At 37.9% G+C, this 20,912-nt stretch overlaps 1 protein-coding gene and 1 pseudogene across 2 annotated transcripts in view; one reads left to right on the plus strand and one right to left on the minus strand.

Moving 5' to 3' along the window:
• Positions 1-20,912, minus strand: part of DPH6 (diphthamine biosynthesis 6) — a 175,520-nt gene that overhangs the window by 18,314 nt on the left and 136,294 nt on the right. The window lies entirely within an intron of this gene.
• On the plus strand, positions 11,490-12,564 carry LOC101154541 (heterogeneous nuclear ribonucleoprotein A1-like; annotated as a pseudogene).

Below are 20,912 nucleotides of genomic sequence, written 5' to 3' on the forward strand. Positions count from 1 at the left end.
AGTTCTAGTTTGATGGCACTGTGGTCTGAGAGACAGTTTGTTATAATTTCTGTTCTTTTACATTTGCTGAGGAGTGCTTTACTTCCAACTATGTGGTCAATTTTGGAATAGGTGTGGTGTGGTGCTGAAAAGAATGTATATTCTGTTGATTTGGGGTGCAGCGTTCTGTAGATGTCTATTAGGTCTGCTTGGTGCAGAGCTGAGTTCAATTCCTGGATATCCTTGTTAACTTTCTGTCTCATTGATCTGTCTAATGTTGACAGTGGGGTGTTAACGTCTCCCATTATTATTGTGTGGGAGTCTAAGTTTCTTTGTAGGTCACTAAGGACTTGCTTTATGAATCTGGGTGCTCCTGTATTGGGTGCATATGTATTTAGGATAGTTAGCTCTTCTGGTTGAATTCATCTGTTTACCATTCTCTAATGGCCTTCTTTGTGTCTTTTGATCTTTGTTGGTTTAAAGTCTGTTTTATCAGAGACTAGGATTGCAACCCCTGCCTTTTTTTGTTTTCCATTTGCTTGGTAGATCTTCCTCCATCCCTTTATTTTGAGCCTGTGTGTGTCTCTGCACGTGAGACTGGTTTCCTGAATACAGCACACTGATGGGTCTTGACTCTTTATCCAATTTGCCAGTCTGTGCCTTTTAATTGGAGCATTTAGCCCATTTACATTTAAGATTAGTGTTGTTATGTGTGAATTTTATCCTGTCATTATGATGTTAGCTGGTTATTTTGCTCATTATTTGATGCAGTTTCTTCCTATCCTCGATGGTCTTTACAATTTGTCATGTTTTTGCAGTGGCTAATACCGCTTGTTCCTTTCCATATTTAGTGCTTCCTTCAGGAGCTCTTTTAGGGCAGGCCTGGTGGTGACAAAAATCTCTCAGCATTTGGTTGTCTGTAAAGGATTTTATTTCTCCTTCACTTACGAAGCTTAGTTTGGCTGGATATGAAATTCTTGGTTGAAAATTCTTTTCTTTAAGAATGTTGAATATTGGTCCCCACTCTCTTCTGGCTTGTAGAATTCTGTCGAGATATCAGCTGCTAGTCTGATAGGCTTCCCTTTGTGGGTAACCCGAGCTTTCTCTCTGGCTGCCCTTGACATTTTTTCCTTCATTTCAACTTTGGTGAATCTGACAATTATGTGTCTTGGAGTTGCTCTTCTTGAGGAGTATCTTTGTGGTGTTCTCTGTATTTCCTTAATTTGAATGTTCACCTGCCTTGCTAGATTGGGGAAGTTCTCCTGGATAATATCCTGCAGAGTGTTTTCCAACTTGGTTCCATTCTCCCCAGGACTTTCAGGTACACCAATTAGACGTAGATTTGGTCTTTTCACATAGTCCCATATTTCTTGGAGGCTTTGTTCATTTCTTTTCATTCTTTTTTCTCTAAACTTCTCTTCTCACTTCATTTCATTCATTTCGTCTTCCATCGCTGATACCTTTTCTTCCAGTTGATCGCATCAGTTACTGAGGCTTGTGCATTCATCACGTAGTTCTCATGCCATAGTTTTCAGCTCCATCAGGTCCTTTAAGGACTTCTCTGCATTGGTTATTCTAGTTATCGATTTGTCTAATTTTTTTCAAAGTTTTTAACTTCTTTGCCATTGGTTCGAACTTCCTCCTTTAGCTCGGAGTAGTTTGATCTTCTGAAGCCTTCCTCTCTCAGCTCATCAAAGTGATTCTCCGTCCAGCTTTGTTCCATTGCTGGTGAGGAGCTGTGTTCCTTTGGAGGAGGAGAGGCACTCTGATTTTTAGAGTTTCCAGTTTTTCTGCTCTGTTTTCTCCCCATCTTTGTGGTTTTGTCTACCTTTGGTCTTTGATGATGGTGATGTACAGATGGGCTTTTGGTGTGGATGTCCTTTCTTTTTGTTAGTTTTCCTTCTAATAGTCAGGACCCTCAGCTGCAGGTCTGTTGGACTTTACTGGAGGTCCACTCCAGACCCTATTTGCCTGGGTATCAGCAGCGGAGGCTGCAGAACAGTGGATATTGGTGAGCCGCAAATGCTGCTGCCTGATCGGTCCTCTGGAAGTTTTTTCTCAGAGGAGTACCCGGCCGTCCAAGGTGTCAGTCCGCCCCTACTCGGGGTGCCTCCCAGTTAGGCTACTCGGGGGTCAGGGACCCACTTGAGGAGGCAGTCTGTCCATTCTCAGATCTCAAGCTGCGTGCTGGGAGAACCACTACTCTCTTCAAAGCTGTCAGACAGGGACATTTAAGTCTGCAGAGGTTATTGCTGTCTTTTGTTTGTCTGTGCCCTGCCCCCAGAGGTGGAGCCTACAGAGGCAGGCAGGCCTCCTGGAGCTGTGGTGGGCTCCACTCAGTTCGAGCTTCCTAGCTGCTTTGTTTACCTACTCAAGCCTGAGCAATGGCGGGCGCCCCTCCCCCAGCCTTGCTGCCACCTTGCAGTTTGATCTCAGACTGCTGTGCTAGCAGTGAGCGAGGCTCCGTGGGCGTAGGACCCTCCGAACCAGGTGTGGGATATAATCTCCTGGTGTGCAGTTTGTTAAGCCTGTTGGAAAAGCGCAGTATTAGGGTGGGAGTGACCCGATTTTCCAGGTGCCGTCTGTCACCCCTTTCTTTGACTAGGAAAGGGAATTCCCTGACCCCTTGCGCTTCCCAGGTGAGGCAATGCCTCGCCCTGCTTTGGCTCATGCACGGTGCACTGCACCCACTGTCCTGCACCCACTGTCCGGCACTCCCCAGTGAGAGGAACCCGGTACCTCATTTGGAAATGCAGAAATCACCCGTCTTCTGCGTCACTGACACTGGGAGCTGTAGGCTGGAGCTGTTCCTATTCAGCCATCTTGATCCCAACCACAATCTCACATATAGCTAAAGTGTGCTGTGTTCTCTTTTAGAGAAGGTGAAAATTGGGTTGCCATCTAATTACTGTTAGGGTAAGCTTTTGAAAACATTTGAACAGATGTGGCTAACTTGGGTGATTTCATGGTTTGTAAGAATGCCTTGGAGTTTCAGCATTTTAAAAATGAATTCCTAGTAAATTAAAAAGAAATTACTTACATGAATCTATTTTCTTTCTGGCACACTTATTTATATAGATAAATATTCATATTCATGGTAGCTCCATTGGAATACTGCTGATTATTGAACTGAATGGCTAAGGGCGTCATGATTTCCCTAAGATTGTAATAATCATAATTGTTGAATTTCTTATTAAATCAAACTTTTTCTTCTTTTAAATCAGTCTCACTTATCTGTTAGTCATTTTAAAATGGAAAAAAAAAAAAAAAAGCCAAACTCATACTTCTTCACCTTCCACATCCACCTAGAGGAAACAATGAGGTTTACAAAAATCACAATTTCATTTTATAAACGGCATTCTTAACATAGAAGATAATTCATTCATAACACTTATTAAGGATGTATTTACTGAATATCTACTCTAGGTTTAGTATTGTTTTAGGTACTAGGGATAAAAATGGGAGCAGCCATGTATCCTGCATAAAACAGCTTATTGTCTTGTATAGACCAAAAGTTAAATAAGCAATTACAATATAGGGTAGTGATTATTTTGGCAGATGCATGAAATGCTGTGACAGTATAAAGCAGGGTACCAATCTAAAAGGAAGCTAAAAGTCTTCTCAAAGTAAATAAAACTTAAGCTGAGTTCTAAAGGATTAAGTTAACCCCAAAAGATGGAAGGGGGAAGAGAGAAGGTAAGAGAGAAGGAACGAGTATTCTAGAAGAAACTGCATGTGTTAAATCCCAGAGCACATGATAGGTACTAGAAATTTAAATGAGTTTGGCATAGCTGGGGCATAACTGGATGAGTAATGGCAGTGAGACAAGGCTGAAAGTCTAGACAGAGGACAGGTCTTACACGGCTTCATAAGCCATGCTAAGTCATTATCCTAAGGTCAGAGAGAACCCACGGAGAGGTTTTAAGCAAAAAACTGACCTGACTGCATCTGCATTTTAGAAACATCATTTTGGATGAATGATGGAGAAGGGGCCTGGATGTAAGTCTAGAAGCAAAAAGAACTGAGCAGTTGCTGGAGGAATCTAGGCAGGAGGTGAAGGTTTCCCAAGCTGGCAAGTAGCAATGGGGATGGAGAGGAGAGAGTAGATATTTTGAGAGATTTTCTTTGGAGGCTGAAACTGTAGGAGAGAAAATGTAGTATCTCTTCCTCTTCCATCATAAGGTTCATGGTTGAGGAACTTATGACAAACAATGAATTAGAAAAGAAAAGCAGAAAAGCATACAAATTTATTTAATAAGTTTTATATGACATGAGAAGACTTCATAATGGAATGAAGATCCAAAGAAACAGGAAATGGTTTTTTTGTTTGTTTGTTTTTAGAGTTGTGCAGAAGTATGAATGGAGGACGAAAGGGTATGATCTAATGGCAATAAACTGGGGTGGAACTCAGCAAGGCCAATTAGTTCAGATTCTTTTCTGTATCCTTGTGTAACATTCCTTTCCTCTGGGTGTAGAGAGGATGGCTCCCGAATGAAGGTCTTATGACTTTAAGGGAAAGTCAAAGGATTCTTTTATGGCCCACTTCAGGGCCATAAAAAGAATGGAGGGAGGTCAGAAAGTGACCTTCCTGCTTCTGCTGTTTTCTCGAATGTCAAGGTGGCATATTTTGGGGTAGTGTCCTGAACTCCATCAAAATTAACAATTAATTGAATGGAGGATTGAGGAAAGTTAAAAAAGAAATTTAGGAAAATTCTCAACTTTCTGCATTTGGAAAGTGGATAGATGGTAGTTCTGTTTACTGATATAGAGAACTTAGTATGAGTAGTAGTTTTCTGGGAGAGTCCAGAGGCCTTATCCTTTTCCAATTTATGTGGCATATAATACCACTTACGTCTCAAATCTTTCGATTATCTTCCTCAGGCTTCCACATTACTATATTTTCTAAGTTACTGTTACGCTTCTCTGACTCCTTTCCTTCCTGCTGTTCCTAAGTTATAAATATCCCTCACTGTTTTCTCTAGAATATGTTCTTCTCTCTTAATGCATTCCCTATAACAGCACCATGCACTCCATGGCTTCAACCATCACCTTTATGCTATTCTGCTGCTGCTAATACTATCACTACTAATTAAAGACTATTTGGTTTATGACTTAAGGTTAAGATAATTATATTATCATCTTATTTAATACTCAAAATGACTTTTAAAAATAAAAAAGAGCACAGGCTTGAAATCAGATAAACTTAACCATAAATTCCAGTTTTGCTACTTCCCAGCTGGGCAATGGAAATACTCACCCCATGAGTGATTCCTCATTGTAAATAATAGTACTGATCTCATAGATGATTAAATAAAATAATGCATAAAAAGCACTTAGCACAGTGTACAGCACTTAGTAAGCACTTAATAAAAACACAACTTAATTCTAAGAGTGGGTACAGTGCATGTTGTAATGAGGCACAGTGAAAGCAGCATTGCATCATCAGTTAAAAGCACTGGCTTTGGAGACAGACAGTTCTTGGTTCATTCAAATCCTGGCTGTCACTTTCTAGCTACATGATCTTAGGTTATGTAAGTGCTTTCTCTGAGCCTTGAACTTGTGATCTGTAAAATGGAGATGACAATAGTACCAACCTCATAGTATAACTGTTTTCAGGAATAAAACCACATGAATGGAATGCCAAAAGTGCCGTCCAGCACATAACATATACTCAATAAAGGGGCTGCTAATTTTATTTTTTACTCTTTTCCAGAGGTAAAAACTAGCTTGATTTGCAAAAGTTATCAGCTTAGAACCAAACAAAACCAGGACTTAAAGTTATGTTTGACTCTTTGTAATATCCTGATAGATAACAAACCTTAGTCTTTAGCCTGAACATGTCAATTGTGCTCCAATCTGATAGGTTAAAAGACATATGCCTTTGGTTTATATGTTATAATCTAAAATTAAATATGTGTAAGGTCAAGCTTATCATGTTCTTTCTCAACCCTGTTCTCTGCAGAAATAAATGCTTCCAGTTCTCCCAATCATTATGTGTGGATTAATCTTCAATTTTTTCTTTTCTAGCTCCTGGCAATTTGGTACTAATTTCTTTTTCAATCTTCCATAAAAATCTTTCTTTCAGCTTTGTTCCATCTCTCCATCCCTACTGTCAATGGTTAAATACTGTGAGCTCTCACACCTGTTTCCCATAACAGCATCTTACACTCCTTTTCATTTCCATCTTCTACTCCTAACCCATGAATACTGCTGCCAGATTAAATCTCCTGAGATTTCTTTCAGTAATATAAATTTTGGTTGGAGAGAATTCTAAATTTTATTTCTTACCCCAAATCACTTGGCCTATCTCTCAAGCCTCTTCACGAATGGGCCTTACATTCCCACATAACGTATTCTTACTGATCTACCAACACCAGCTCTTAGTTTCATTTAGACCAAATTTCTTTGTTGTCCTTGAATGCCTTCTTGCCAAAGAGTCTTCATTCATATTGATTCACTTTGTTGCCACCACCCATGTAGATTTCACCCATCCTTCAAATCAGTTCTAACCCTTTCCTCAGCTACTCCAGGTCATGTGGGCATCTTCCATCTTTTAGCTCCCAAGTGCTTTTATAGTAAGTATCAGTTTGACTTTACCTAGTTAAATTTATTAGGGATTTACCCCCCTCACGTTCGATACTCTACATTCCATGGCAAATGCCAAGTCTTTGATTTATTTTGTAGTTCTTATAGCAGTTAGCATAGAACTGGACACAGAAGTCCTTACACATAGCAGTTAGCATAGAACTGGGTATAGAAGTTCTTACACATACTTATCATTCAATTCTATCAGTACCACATGACATTATCAACTAACAGCTCATCTACAACATGCTTTCAGAGAAATGTGAGGGTCATATTGGAATAGCCACTAACTGCCGAGGACCCACACCTCTTTTTGTCAAATACCACTAAAAATCTCAATAGATACTACTGCCAGTTACACTACTTAAAACACACCTTTGAGAATCCCACTCTCTTCCTTTAAAACCTTCATTTACTCCTCATTGTTTACATAATTGAATCCTCCTCCAGTCTTCAAAATCTCTCACAATATGGCTGCAAATTCCTTTGTCAGCTTTATCAATTTATATATACTTATCACAATGCAAGAATTCCTCTGGCCGCTCCTACCATCATGACCTCTGGCCATAATATGATTTATCTCCACGCTGGCAGAAACTAACCAAGCCCCATTCGACCTAACAGAAAGGGAAGCAGTTAGTCTTGGGCTTTAACGTTGAATATGCTGCAGGCCCATTTGCCCTTCAATACTCAAAATATATTCTAAATAAGTGAGACTAACTTCTGAAAATACATTGTGTTTCCCCTTCCCCATGTGTTGATACAAACTGTTCTCTTACCTATAACAATCCTGCCAGTCAAAAATCCTATCTATCCTTCAAGCTCATTAGGACTATCAATTTATCTCTGAAGTTGCTCTGAATTCTCTCACGACATGTAATTTTTTTCCTTGAAATTCTGTGATACATGATTTTTACTCTCATTTTAATATATTTTATAATTTTTATTTATAATAGCCATTGGATGTCTCAATCATAAAGTTATACGAAGTTCTATATATCCTTCAAACTTGGTTATGTTCAAAATTCAAAATCTTCTTTCAAAGATGTTCCAAACCCTTTTGACTTCCAAGGTCAGTTAAAGGCATTTTTTTCCATAAAGTCACTCTGCAGGGAACAAGTCTTAAAATTCTGTCTTTCTCACCCACAACATCAAATCAATTTTCATGAACTTTTCTTTCCATTTTGTTTTTTAAGTAATAGGTAACTGGGACTGCAAGTTGTGCTTTTGTCAAACCTATAAGGAAGACAAGTTAACTTCTATAGAAAAGTGAGAAGAAAATTTGTCAATTAACAAGAACTGGATCTAATCTTTTATGAGGTAGGGAATAATTTAGGAAAGGAAGTCTGTATTTTTAAATATGTGTCTTTCTTGTTAAAAATGAATACATGCCCTAACAACCTTTAAGCTTGAAATCTAAGTTGCATTTATCCAGGTTTAGCTCTTACAGCACCCAGCAGAGTGGTACGCTTCTTAAGTAGTCAATACATTTCTGTTTACCTTTGACTCAAGGCTGGAGGCCAGATTTCCCAATTCTTTTACAGCTGGCTTAGAAAGAGCAACTAAACCTATACACTCACAATTTTTAAAAATATAATTTTGCTCTTCCATCTAGCACATGACTTTTACTTAGATGATCATAAGAAATCTCAAAGAATAACTGCTACTGGTAAAGATGGTAGATTGAACCTATGCATCTACTTCCACTCCCTTTTAAAATGTTACTGGGAAATATTTCATAAAATGGCATAAACCCACAGAGATGGAGAACACAGGAGAGGAGGTGACATCATTAACCAATTTATCAGGACCAAGAACACTGAGCCTGTGGCCAGCAATGGGGAATGCTGAGGACCAATCTGATTTACACAATAGAATAACCAAAAGGGTAAGGAGCTAGTGACACCAGGTACCTCTGGAAGTGAGAGGGAAAGAAAAAGGGCACTAATTAACAAGCAGTCAGATTCTTAGGTCCCTCTCTAGGCTGGCTACTGCTTCTCTTCTACCCTGGCAGAATGCTGGAGGTTTATTCCCTATAGCAGATAAACAGAGGAACTGGCCTGGGAGAAATGAGACATAGTTAAGGACACAGGTATATAATAAAAATAGATGGAATCAATTTATACACACACACACACACACACACACACACACACACAAGATTCTGAGACCTCTAGCTATTTTTCCCAATCAACTCCTAGAAAAAAGCAAATTAGAGCATGCTACCACCTTCAAGACAGGAGAATGGAGAATCCTTTGCTTTGGAATATGAACAGCTCAGATTAAGTAGTCTTGCTATACTTTCTGTGATACTGTGAAATGGTAAGAAATAAATACCTGTTCTCTGCCCCTGGTTCCCAAGATGGAGCTCCTAATACTCTTGTAGATAGGAGTGCCAGGAGAATCTTTTGTTCTAACATTTGGTCTTTGACCCCAGTTCCAGAGACAGAGCTCCTAAGACCTTTGTAATTTCCTGAGTGACAGAAACATTTTTTGTTCTAATGAGGTGACCCTTGGTGGGCTCCTGGATAGCCTTGGGATGGGCAATGGTTGCCAGGGAAACCAGCCTTGTGATTAGAGGGTTGGAACTTATAGCCCTATCCCCTAGCTACTTGGAAATGGAAAAGTGCTGAAAGTTTAGTTGCTCACCAATGGCCAATGACATAATCAATCACACCTACATAATGAAGCCTCCATGAAAACCCGAACGGACAGGTTCAGAGAGCTTCCAGATCGCTGATCACATGGAGCCGCCTGGAGGATGGTGCGCTGAGAGACAGCCTGGAAGCTCTGTGCCGCCTTCCTACATACATTGCCCTATGCATCTCTGCATCTGGCTGTTCATCTGTATCCTAAACTATATCCTTTATGAATAAACCAGTAAATGTAAGTAAAGTGTTTCCCAGAGTCTGTGAGCTGTTCTAGCAAATTAACAGAACCCAAGAAAAAGGTCGTGGGAATGCTTGATTTATGGCCAGTTAGTCAGAAGTATAGGTAACAACCTACTACTTGTGGTTGGCATCTGAAGTGGTGGCAGTCTTGTGGGACTGAACCTTTAATCTGTGGTATCAGAATTAAATTGAATAGTAAGACAGACAGTTGGTGTCTGCTGGAGAACTGCTTGGTGTGTGGGAAAAACCTCACACATCTGGTGTCACAAGTGTTGTGTTGAGTGGTGTGCAAGCATAGAGAAAAAAATAGTTTATTTTTTCTTCAGATTCCCCTATAGTAAAACTCAGGGTCAAAAAGCCCCATCCACATACCTAGTGCTTACAATCAAATTCTTAGGCTCCCTGCTCTTAAATATTAGCATAATAACACAGATTACAAGAAATCTGAGGAACATTTCTAAAATGAAAGTTAGAGACCAAAACAAACAGTGAGGAAAATAGACTATGCATGGGAGAAGAAAATCAAAACAAACAAAAGCTATCAATATTCTTAGGGAGATTAGAGAATATATTACATTAAGGATGGGGTATTATAGCTTTAAATAAAAACATTTAAAGAACAAAAAAAAGCTTTTAAACATTAAAAATGACATAAAAACAAGATTAGAAGCAAAATTGAGAAATTCTAGAAAGAACAAAATGAATTAAATCAAAATGAGGAGACAAAAGTTAAAAGTTAAGGAACATTTAAATAACAGAAATAAAGAAGAATTTACAGAATAACAGAAATTCTAAAAGCAAAGCCAGAGGGGAGGTACACTAATCAAATAATTCAAGACAACTTTCCACAACTCAAATTTCCAAACTGAATATTATTCCTGTTCCAGCACAGTGGATACAAACATACACACCCAAGATACACCTAAGAGTCACAATTCTAGGGGCAAAAAGAATATCCTATACACTTCCAAAGAAGAAATGGAGACATATGGAGAAAGTCATCACATACATTTAGTCAGGAATCAGAATGGCTTTGGGCTTTTCAACAGTACACCAAGCTACAAGGCAATGAAGCAATACTATCAACATCCAGAAGGAAAATCATTCCCAAAACAGAATTCTATGACCAGTTACAGAATCAATCAAATGTGAGGAAAGATTGAAGACATTTTCAGGTATGCAGAGTCTTCAAAAATTTATGCCCATGGGTTCTTTCTTAGAAATCTCTTGGAGAATGTGCTTCACAAAAATAAGAGTTAACAAAGGAAAACACTGGATCCAGGCAACAAGGACTCCCAACACAGAAAGAAGGTAAAGGGAACCCCAGTATTATGAGCACATGCTCGAATGTTAGCCTTATGATAGGCATAGCGAGAACCTGGTTCAGATTAGATCAAGTCAGAAGGCTCTGGAAAATACTTCTTCAGGAGGAAACTGATAAAATACTTCATAGGTCTGAACATCTGGTTAAGAGATTAGAAAACTGGCAATGAGTGTAGCGCTGAATTTGTGATAAGTACAGAGACTACTAAATAAATGAAACAAGACAATTATTCACTCGAGAAAAAATAAAAGTTGTACAGGAAAAGAAAGGTTTATTACCAGAGTTTATTACCTGACTTAGCTGTGTATTGGGTTTTTACAGTTATTATAATATAAACACTGGATATTGATCCAATCAGAATTGCAATATAACAATATAGGAAGATGGAAGGAGGGAAAGAGAACATATATGTAATGGAGGGAAAGGGAGTAAACACAGTGAAATCTGCATATTCCAGAGTGGAAAGTCAATAAATAATGCAAATATTAGTGGTGGTGGCAGTGAATCATGAAGTAGTAATGCAAACATACAATCAGAGACATAGAGGTAAATATTAAAAACAACATGGAAGGCTGTTTCTGCGTCAAAGACTGAAGAACCATTTGAGAATATAAACCCTGACTAACATTTAAAAATATTACAAAATTAGCCTTTCTGCCAGTGGATGCCACCGAGGAAGCATCATTAAAGTCTCTCTTCCCCCTGCCATCATGTCTAAGTCAGAGTCTCCAATAGGGCCTGAACAGCTGAGGAAGCTCTTATTGGAGGGTTGAGCTTGGAAACAACCGATGAGAGCCCAAGGATCCATTCTGAGCAATGGGGAATGCTCACGGACTGTGTGATAAATGAGAGATCCAAACACCAAACATTCCAGGGGCTTTGGGTTTGTCTCATATGCCACTGTGGAGGAGGTGGATGCAGCCATGAATGCAAGGCCACACAAGGTGGATGAAGAGTTGTGGAACCAAAGAGAGCTGTCTAAGAAGATTCTCAAAGACCAGGTGCCCACTCAACTGTGAAAAAGACATTTGTTGCCGGCATTAAAGAAGACACAGAAGAACATCACCTAAGAAATTATTTTCAACAGTACAGAAAAATTGAAGGGGCTTTGCCTTTGTAACCTTTGATGACCGTGACTTTGTGGATAAGACCGTCATTCAGAAACACCATACTGTGAATGGCCACAACTGTGAAGTTAGGAAAGCCCTGTCAAAGCAAGAGATGGCTAGTGCTTCATCCAGCCAAAGAGGACAAAGTGGTTCTGGAAACTTTGGTGGTGGTTGTGGAGACAGTTTCGGTGGGAATGACAACTTTGGTAGTGGAGGAAACTTCAGTGATCATGGTGGCTTTGGTGGCAGCTGTGGTGCTGATGGGTATGGCGGCAGTGGGAATGGCTATAATGGATTTGGTAATGATGGTGGTTATGGAGGAAGCAGCCCTGGTTACTCTGGAGGAAGCAGGGGCTATGGAAGTGGTGGACAGGGTTATGGAAACCAGGGCAGTGGCTATGGCAGGAGTGACAGCTATGACAGCTATAACAATGGAGGCAGAGGTGGCTTTGGTGGTGGTAGTGGAAGCAATTTTGGAGGTGGTGGAAGCTACAATGATTTTGGCAATTACAACAATCAATCTTCGAATTTTGGAACCATGAAGGTAGGAAACTTTGGAGGCAGAAACTCTGGCTCCTATGGTGTTGGAAGCCAATACTTTGCCAAACCACGACACCAAGGTGGCTATGGTGGTTCCAGTAGCAGCAGTAGCTACGACAGTGGCAGAAGATATTAATTACTGCCAGGAAACAAAGCTTACAGGAGAGGAGAGCCAGAGAAGTTGACAGGGAAACTACAGGTTATAACAGATTTGTGAACTCAGTCAAGCACAGTGGTGGCAGGGCCTAGCTACTACAAAGAAGACATGCTTTAGACAAATACTCATGTGTATGGGCAAAAGACTCAAGGACTGTATTTGTGATGAGTTTTATAACAGGTCATTTTAGTTTCTCTTCTGTGGAAAGTGTAAAGCATTCCAACAAAGGGTATTAATGTAGATTTTTTTTTTGTGCCCATGCTGTTGATTGCTAAATGTAATAGTCTAATTGTCACGCTGAATAAATGTGTCTTTTTAAAAAACGTGTTGTGTAGTTAGTCTACTCTGAAGCCATCTTGGTAAATTTCCCCAACAGTGTGAAGTTAGAATTCCTTCAGGGTGATGCCAGGTTCTATTTGGAATTTATATACAACCTGCTTGTGTGGAGAAGCCATTGTCTTCAGAAACCTTTGTGTAGTTGAACTGATAGTTACTGTTGTGACCTGAAGTTCACCATGAAAAGGGATTACCCAAGCAAAATCATGGAATTATTGGTTATAAAAATGATTGTTGGCACATCCTATGCAATATACCTAAATTGAATAATGGTACCAGATAAAATTATAGATGGGACTGAAGCTTGTATATCATCCATTATCATGTGTAATCAATAAACTAATTCTCTTGAAAAAAATTACACAATTAGAATACTATTAATAAACAAGGAAGCTGTTCAAAGAATAGTTCTAAAGCTTTAATAGTGCAATTTGTATTAAAATTTACCTTCTCTTTGGAAAATGAGAAAATGGTCTTAGGACATAAAGCCCCACAAAACATAAAACCATTATATAATCCATTATTCACTTATAAGATTATAATTTAAAAATTCTACAGAAGTTTAAGAAACAATGGCTAAAATTATTTCATGGAGTAGTTAGTGTATAAGCTTTAAAGTTTTGTATTCTTTAACCCAGAAATTATATTCCTAGGAACTTAAGAAAACAATAACCAGAAATGTGCATGAAGATTTATTAGAAAAGATGACAATCATAATGTTATTTTTAATGATTTAGAAAAACCAATCTTTCCAACAACAGATAACTTACAATATCTTATATAATTATTTCATTATGCATATATCATAAGTAAATAATGATACCTTCATATGTAAAATACAAATATGATTAAAATCTACCCAGCCACTAATTAATGTCTTTTCAAAGTATACTTAATTATGTAGGAAAATGAACATGGCATGTTAGAAGAAAAAGGAGGCAAAATTGTATGTATAGTTGAATCCCATTATGTAAATAAAATATACACAAGTGTTTAACTACATAACCTTGTATATAAAACAAATTCTCAGGAAATAAATCATGAGGGAATATACCAATATGTGGATCATGTACACCATGGGGCAAGAAAGGTACGGTTTTTACTTGCTTTCTTACACTTTATTATATTTTGAATTTTCAGCAATAGCTATTTTTATTTTTCTGCTGTTTTGTTTTTAAATTTTGCATTAAAAATTGTTTAATTTTATGGGTACATAGTAGGTATATATATATTTATGGAGTATCAGTATCCATCTGCTCAAGTATTTATCCTTTATGTTAGAATCAGTCCAATTACACTTTTTTAGTTATTTAAAAATGTAAAATTAAATTATTATTGACTATAGGCCCCCTGTTGTGCTATCAAACACTAGGTCTTATTCATCCTTTCTTTATTTTTATTTTTTTGAGACAGGGTCTTACTCTGTCACCCAGGGTGGAGTATGGTGACACAATCATGGCTCATGGCAGCCTCGACTTCCTGGACTCAGGTGATCCTCCCACCTCAGCCTCCTAAGTAGCTGGGATAGGCATGTGCCACCATGCTTGGCTAGTTTTTTCATATTTTTTGTAGTCGACAGTTTGCCACATTGCCCAGGCTGGTCTTGAACTCCTGGACTGAAGTGATTCACTCACCTTGGCCTCTCAAAAGTGCTGACATTAAAGGCATAAGCCATCCTGCTCAGCTTATTCATTCATTCCTTTTTTTTCTTTTTGTACCCATTAACCATCTCCAACTCCCTGGTGGTCCCCCACTACCATTTCCAGCCTCTGGTAACCATCCTTTTAGTTTCTATTTCCATGAATTCAATTGTTTTGATTTTTAGATCCCACAAATAAGTGACAATGTGTGATGTTTGTATTTCTGTGCCTGGCTTATTTCACTTAACATAATCACCTCCAGTTCCATCCATGTTGTTGCAAATGACAGAATCTCATTCTTTTTAATGGCTGAACAGTACTCCATAGTGTGTAAGTAGCACATTTTCTTTATCCATTCATATGTTGATGGACACTTGGGTTGCTTCCAAATCTTGGCTATTGTGAACAGTGTTGCAACAAACATGGGAGTGCAGATATACCTTTGATACCCTGATTTCCTTTCTTTTGGGTATATATCTAGCAGTGAGATTGCTGGATCATATAGTAGCTCTATTTTTTAGTTTTTTGAGGAGCCTCCAAACACTTCTCCAGAGTAGTTGTACTAATTTACATTCCCATAGACAGCATATGAGGGTTCCCTTTTCTCCACATCCTCATCAATATTTATTGCCTATCTTTTGGATAAAAGCCATTTTAACTGGTGTGAGAGATATCTCATTGTAGTTTTGATTTGCATTTCTCTGGTGATCAATGATGTTGAACACCTTTTCCTATGTCTGACATTTGTATGTCTTCTTTTGAGAACTGTCCATTCAATTCTTTTGCCCATTTTTGAATTGGATCATTAGATTTTTTTCCTATAGAGTTGTATAAGCTCCTTCTATATTCTAGCTATAAATCTTTTATCAGATGTGTAGTCTGCAAATATTTTGTCCCATTCTGTGGGTTGTCTCTGCACTTTTTTTATTGTTTCCTTCGCTGTGCAGCGTTTTAACTTGATGCAATCCCATCTGTCCACTTTTGCTTTGGTTGCCTGGTTGCGGGGTGGTATTACTCAAGAAGTCTTTGCCCAGACCCGTGTCCTGGAGAAGTTCCCCAATGTGTTCTTATAGGAGTTTCGTAATTTGAGGTGTTAGATTTAAGTCTTTAATCCATTTTGATTTGACTGTTGTATAAGGTGAGAGAGAGGGATCAAGTTTTATTTTTCTGCATATAGATGTCTAGTTTTCCCTACATAATTTATTGAAGAGATTGTTTTTCCCCAATGTATGTTCTTGGCATCTTTGTCAAAAATGAATTTGTTACAGGTGTGTGGATTTGTTTCTGGGTTCTCTATCCTGTTCCATTGGTCTGTGTGTCTGTTTTTAGGCCAGTACCATGCTATTTTGGTTACTATAGCTCTGTAGCAGAGTTTGAAGTCAGGTAATGCAATTCCTCCAGTTTTGTTCTTTTTGCTATTTTGGGTCTTTTGGGATTCCATATAAATTTTAGGATTTTTTTTTTTTTACTATTTTTGTGAAAAATGTCATTGGTATTTTGATAGAGATTGCAGTGAATCTGCAGATTGCTTTAGGTAGTATGGACATTTTAATAACATTGATTCTTCCAATCCATGAACATAGAATGTCTTCATTTTTTAATGTCCACTTCAATTTTTTCATCAGTGTTTTATAGTTTTCTTTGTAGACATCTTTCATTTCTTTGGTCAATTCCTAGGTATTTAATTTTATTTGTGGCTATTGTAAATGGGGTTACTTTTTTGATTTCTTTTTCAGATTGTTCACTGTTGGCATGCTATTGATTTTTGTTTGTTGATTTTCTGTCCCACAACTTTACTGAACTTGTTTATCAGTTCTAATAGTTTTTTGTTGGTCTCTTTAGGTTTTTTGAAATATAAAATCATATCCTAAGCAAGCAAGGATAATTTGACTTCTTCTTTTCCAATTTGGATGCTCTATATCTTTCTCTTGTCTGATTGCTCTAGCTAAGACTTCCAGTACTATGTTGAATAACAGTGGTGAAATGGGCATCTTTGTCATGTTCCAGATCTAAGAGGAAAAGCTTTCAGTTTTTCCCCATTCAGTATGATACTCGCTGTGGATCTGTCATATAAGGCTTTTATTATGTTGAGGTATGTTCTTTCTATACCCAGTTTTTTGAGGGTTTTTATCATGAAGGGATGTTGAACTTTATCAAATGTTGAGGTATGTTCTTTCTATACTAGGAGCTTGGTGTCACTGGAAGACTTTTCATTATTTTATTGTGTTGAATTTACTTTTCACGTATCGCATGTTTTAATTTTATATTTAATACACACTATTTAAAAGAAAAAATAGTATGATAAATATTACATGCCATGAGGCAAGAGAAAAATGGCAGCTCAAAGAAAGCTTATTTAAGCAAGAAAACCTTACAGTAGTGAGCTTTGAATTGAGATTTTAAAGAGAGATTTAGCTGAGTGACAAAGGGATAATGCATGCAGAGAGGGAAGGATAACATGGAGGTAGGAGGAGATATTCACTCTAGGGAAACCATCGATAGTTCAAAATTGATGAAGCATAGGGAGTACTCCATTGACTACCTATCTTATAAGCCTCATTTTCCCCCAAGGACAGATTGTGTCAGGGTAAGCAGTTTAAATTTTATTTTGAAGCATGGGGAGCAACTCCAAAGTTCACAAGGAAAGTGTAATATGATATGATTAGCTTTGCATTTCACATATATCATGATGGTACTGTGGACAATTGACTGACAAGGGGCAAGTCAGGGAGGAGATACTTGTGCTAGACGACTGCTGCAATAATCTACAGCAGATGCTAATGTGGTGACTGTGAGGATAAAAGGGAGGAAATAGTAAGATATTAAGAAGGTAGAACTAAAAGGACTTAGGTTCTTAGGAACAAAGGAGTATATGAAATTATTTATTACAATTCATTTTTTTGGCTTGAACAACTGAGCAGACAATGGGGCCAGCCCTTCAGTGTCAGGAAACATAAAAATGGCACAGATAAGTTAAGAAAGAAATGCTTAGTTCTGCTGTTGAGGTTGAGGGGCTTGGGGACATTTAATAGATGACAGTGTGGAGGTACAGCTGAATACATATACATGTCTGAAACACAGGAAAATGTTGGAGAAATAGACTTAGTTGTTACAAGAATAAAACTGGTAGTTGAAGTCGTGGGACTATTTCAGATCACCACAGGAGGAAGGCTATGGAGGGAACCACAATATATAAAAGGCGGAGTATACGTGGAAAGCCCCAAAGGAAAGCTAAGGAAGTACTCAGAAAGATTTCAGGAGTGAGTAGCCTCACAGAAGCCAATGGATGACAGTTTCAAGAAGCAACACACTCTTTCAGAGAAATCTAGAAAGACAGGAGCTGAAACGTGTCAGTGGTATTGAGAAACTAGAAGATTACATACTATATTAATGTGACAGAATTACCTCGTGCTTGTTTAAAGGTCAGATTTCTGGTCCCTCTGAGCGGAAATTTGTGGGGATGGAAAAAGAATTTATGCATTTTTTTAAAGAAGGTTTCCAGTGAATTTCACCCTCAGGTCTGAAAACAACTATAGCAAATTGTAAACTCTTCAAGAACAAGTACCTTGTTTGTTTAACTCATCATGTATACTTAGTGTTCACCATAGCATCTGTCACATAATAGACCCTCAACAAATATTCAATAATTTAAAAATGAGATGAATGAATAGATGGAGAGATGAAAAGCTACTGAATGAAAGAACTAAAGAACTAACATCTGCCAAAATCTTGGCAAGATTATTGGAGCTTACATTGTAATGGTACAGGGTAGGTAATACACATGTAAACAGATGAACAAATAAAATAATTTGCAGAGATCTGCTTTAGCTAGGGTAGTCAGGGAAAGCTTCTTTGAGGAGGTAGCATTTGAGTTATCATTTAAATAATGAGAAGGTATTAACCAGTGATAGACTGTGGACAAAACATTTCAGGCAGGGGAAGGTCCTAATGAGAAAAAGGGAGAATAAAGTGTATTTAAGTAATAAAGAGACCTACGTGGCTACAGCTAAGGGAATGAGACAGAGAATAGGAGAACGGTAGAAGATGAGCCTGAAAAGGTGGATAGGATGCTGATCGTACAGGGTCTCACAAGTTGTGACCTCATAGCTGTTTGGATGTTATTCTAATTGCAACAAGAACCCACTTACATTTTAAACAAAGTAGGGGTATGATAGGATTTACACTTTAAAAATACCATTCTGACATCTATATAAATAACGGATCATGGCAGGGCAATGGTGGAAGTAAGCAGACCAGTTAGGGGTTGAGGTAGTATTCCAGACAAAAGGTGATTATGGTATGGTGGTAGTAGTAGAGACAGTGAGAAGTGCTTGGATTTATAATAGAATATATTCTGGAAATAGAGCAGACAAGATCATGTTAATGAGTTAGATATAGTAGGTGAGGCAAAGAGGAGTCTAAAGAATTCGGATTTTTGCCTGTAGGCAATGAGGACTCAAAGTTTTGACTGGGTGACACAAATACAGTAGAATATATTAGCATAATTATCTTGAGGCAAGAAGCAAAAGGAATTCTTTGGGAAATAAAATAGAAGGTAGAGGCAAATTTGGAGGTGTCAGTAATATTCTAGGCCTGAAGTAACACACATCTGAATTAAGGTGATGGCAAAGAGAATGGCAAAAAATGATGGATATCAAGGCTACCATCGAGTAAGTAGAGATTGAATTTGTGGTATCTGTGGGCACTGAAGCTTAGCTGATAAATATGGACCAGAAAGACTTGGGAGTCATCAGAATATAGCTAATAGTTAAAGTCAAGTGAGCGACTGAGATTACCTAGAAAAAGTTTCTAGAGGGAAAATGGAGCCTAAACTAGGAGTCAGAAAAAGAGTAGGACTATCCAGAATGAAAGGAGAAAAACTAGGAGAGTGTGGTTCCATGAATGTAAGTAGAAACATTTCAAGAAGATGTGTTTGTAACTGGTAAATAAGGACTAAGAAGTATCTATTGTGTTTGGTAAAATGGGTATCGTGAGTGATTTTGGTCAGCACTGTATCCGTTTAGAGGCAGAATGAGAAGACATATTCCAGGTACTTGAGGCATCTCAGACATGAAGTAGTACTGACAACGAATACAGATAACACTTCTAAATATTTTGGTTTTGAAGCAAAGAAGAAAGAGAGGTAGTTAGAGAAAAACTAGGGTGGAGAAAGGGGGTCTTTAGGATGGGACAGTCTGTATTATGTTTTGATATTGATATGAAGGAGACAAAGAGAGCGAGAATAAAGACAGTCGAGGGGGTAGGTTGACTGCAAGATCTCTGAGAAGGCAGGTGTGAATGAGATCCAAGCACAGGTAGGGCCTTAGCCATATAAAGAGGAAAGAACACTTCTCCCAGTTACAGTAAGCAAGGATAGGTGTAGGTAGAGGGAAATTAGTAGGGGTGGTGCTGGGGTTGGGAGGGAGGCAGGGCGATTTCCTATATCATGGCTTCTATTTCCTCTGTGAAGGAAGATGCATCATCCACTTAAAGTAAGGGGGAAGGTGAAGGGATTTTAAATTTGAGGAGAATGGAGAAGGAATAAAATTACCATTATGGAAAATGGGAGGAAAATAATTCTAGGGAAATATAAGATTGCCAGACCAAGTTGAGGAACTTGCTGAAGAATCATTGAATAAAATGATTTCTGCATTTTGTGTTTAAACATCCTATGATAATACCCAGGTTAACTCATAATCAACATCGTGGTGCTTCTCAAAACCTTACTTGCCTTTTCTACAAATAGCAACACACTTAAAATCTAAACTTATGACTTCAAATTTCGGAAATAGCTCTTTTGGCCAATAACTTTGGCTAATGCCATAGTCTCTCACTTCTGAATTTCTCTTTCATTTCCATAAATTTATACAATGTTTTGGTAGAAGCTAAATTTAGTCTGATGGCAGTGAACAGATGTAAACATGATATAATGGAGCTACAGAACAAGTCGCTGTGAGAAAAGTCCTATCACATAAGCATAGAAAGCAACCATGTTCCATAAATTGACTTAAATAAATGACATCAAATTATCTAGAAACCAAATATAATTTGTCACAATTACATAATCATTTCATTTTTCTTTTAATCTTTACTATCTGCCTGGAATATACTAGATGCTTAATAATAATTATTAAGGAATTAACACTATGAAAAAAATAACATTTCAGAGATTTCTAGGCATTTGGTACATATTGATTCATAAACCATAAAATAATCAATTACAAATAACTCCCCAAAAAAGGTAAAACCCATGAAGTTATTGAAAAGTGTAACTGCTAAGAGTTCATATCACAGCAATGGTATTAACAAAGCCTAGAGACAATACTGATGAATTAAGAGCATGGGACAAGA

The sequence above is a fragment of the Gorilla gorilla genome, chromosome 16, assembly GCF_029281585.2.
Source record: "Gorilla gorilla gorilla isolate KB3781 chromosome 16, NHGRI_mGorGor1-v2.1_pri, whole genome shotgun sequence".
NCBI lineage: Eukaryota > Metazoa > Chordata > Mammalia > Primates > Hominidae > Gorilla > Gorilla gorilla.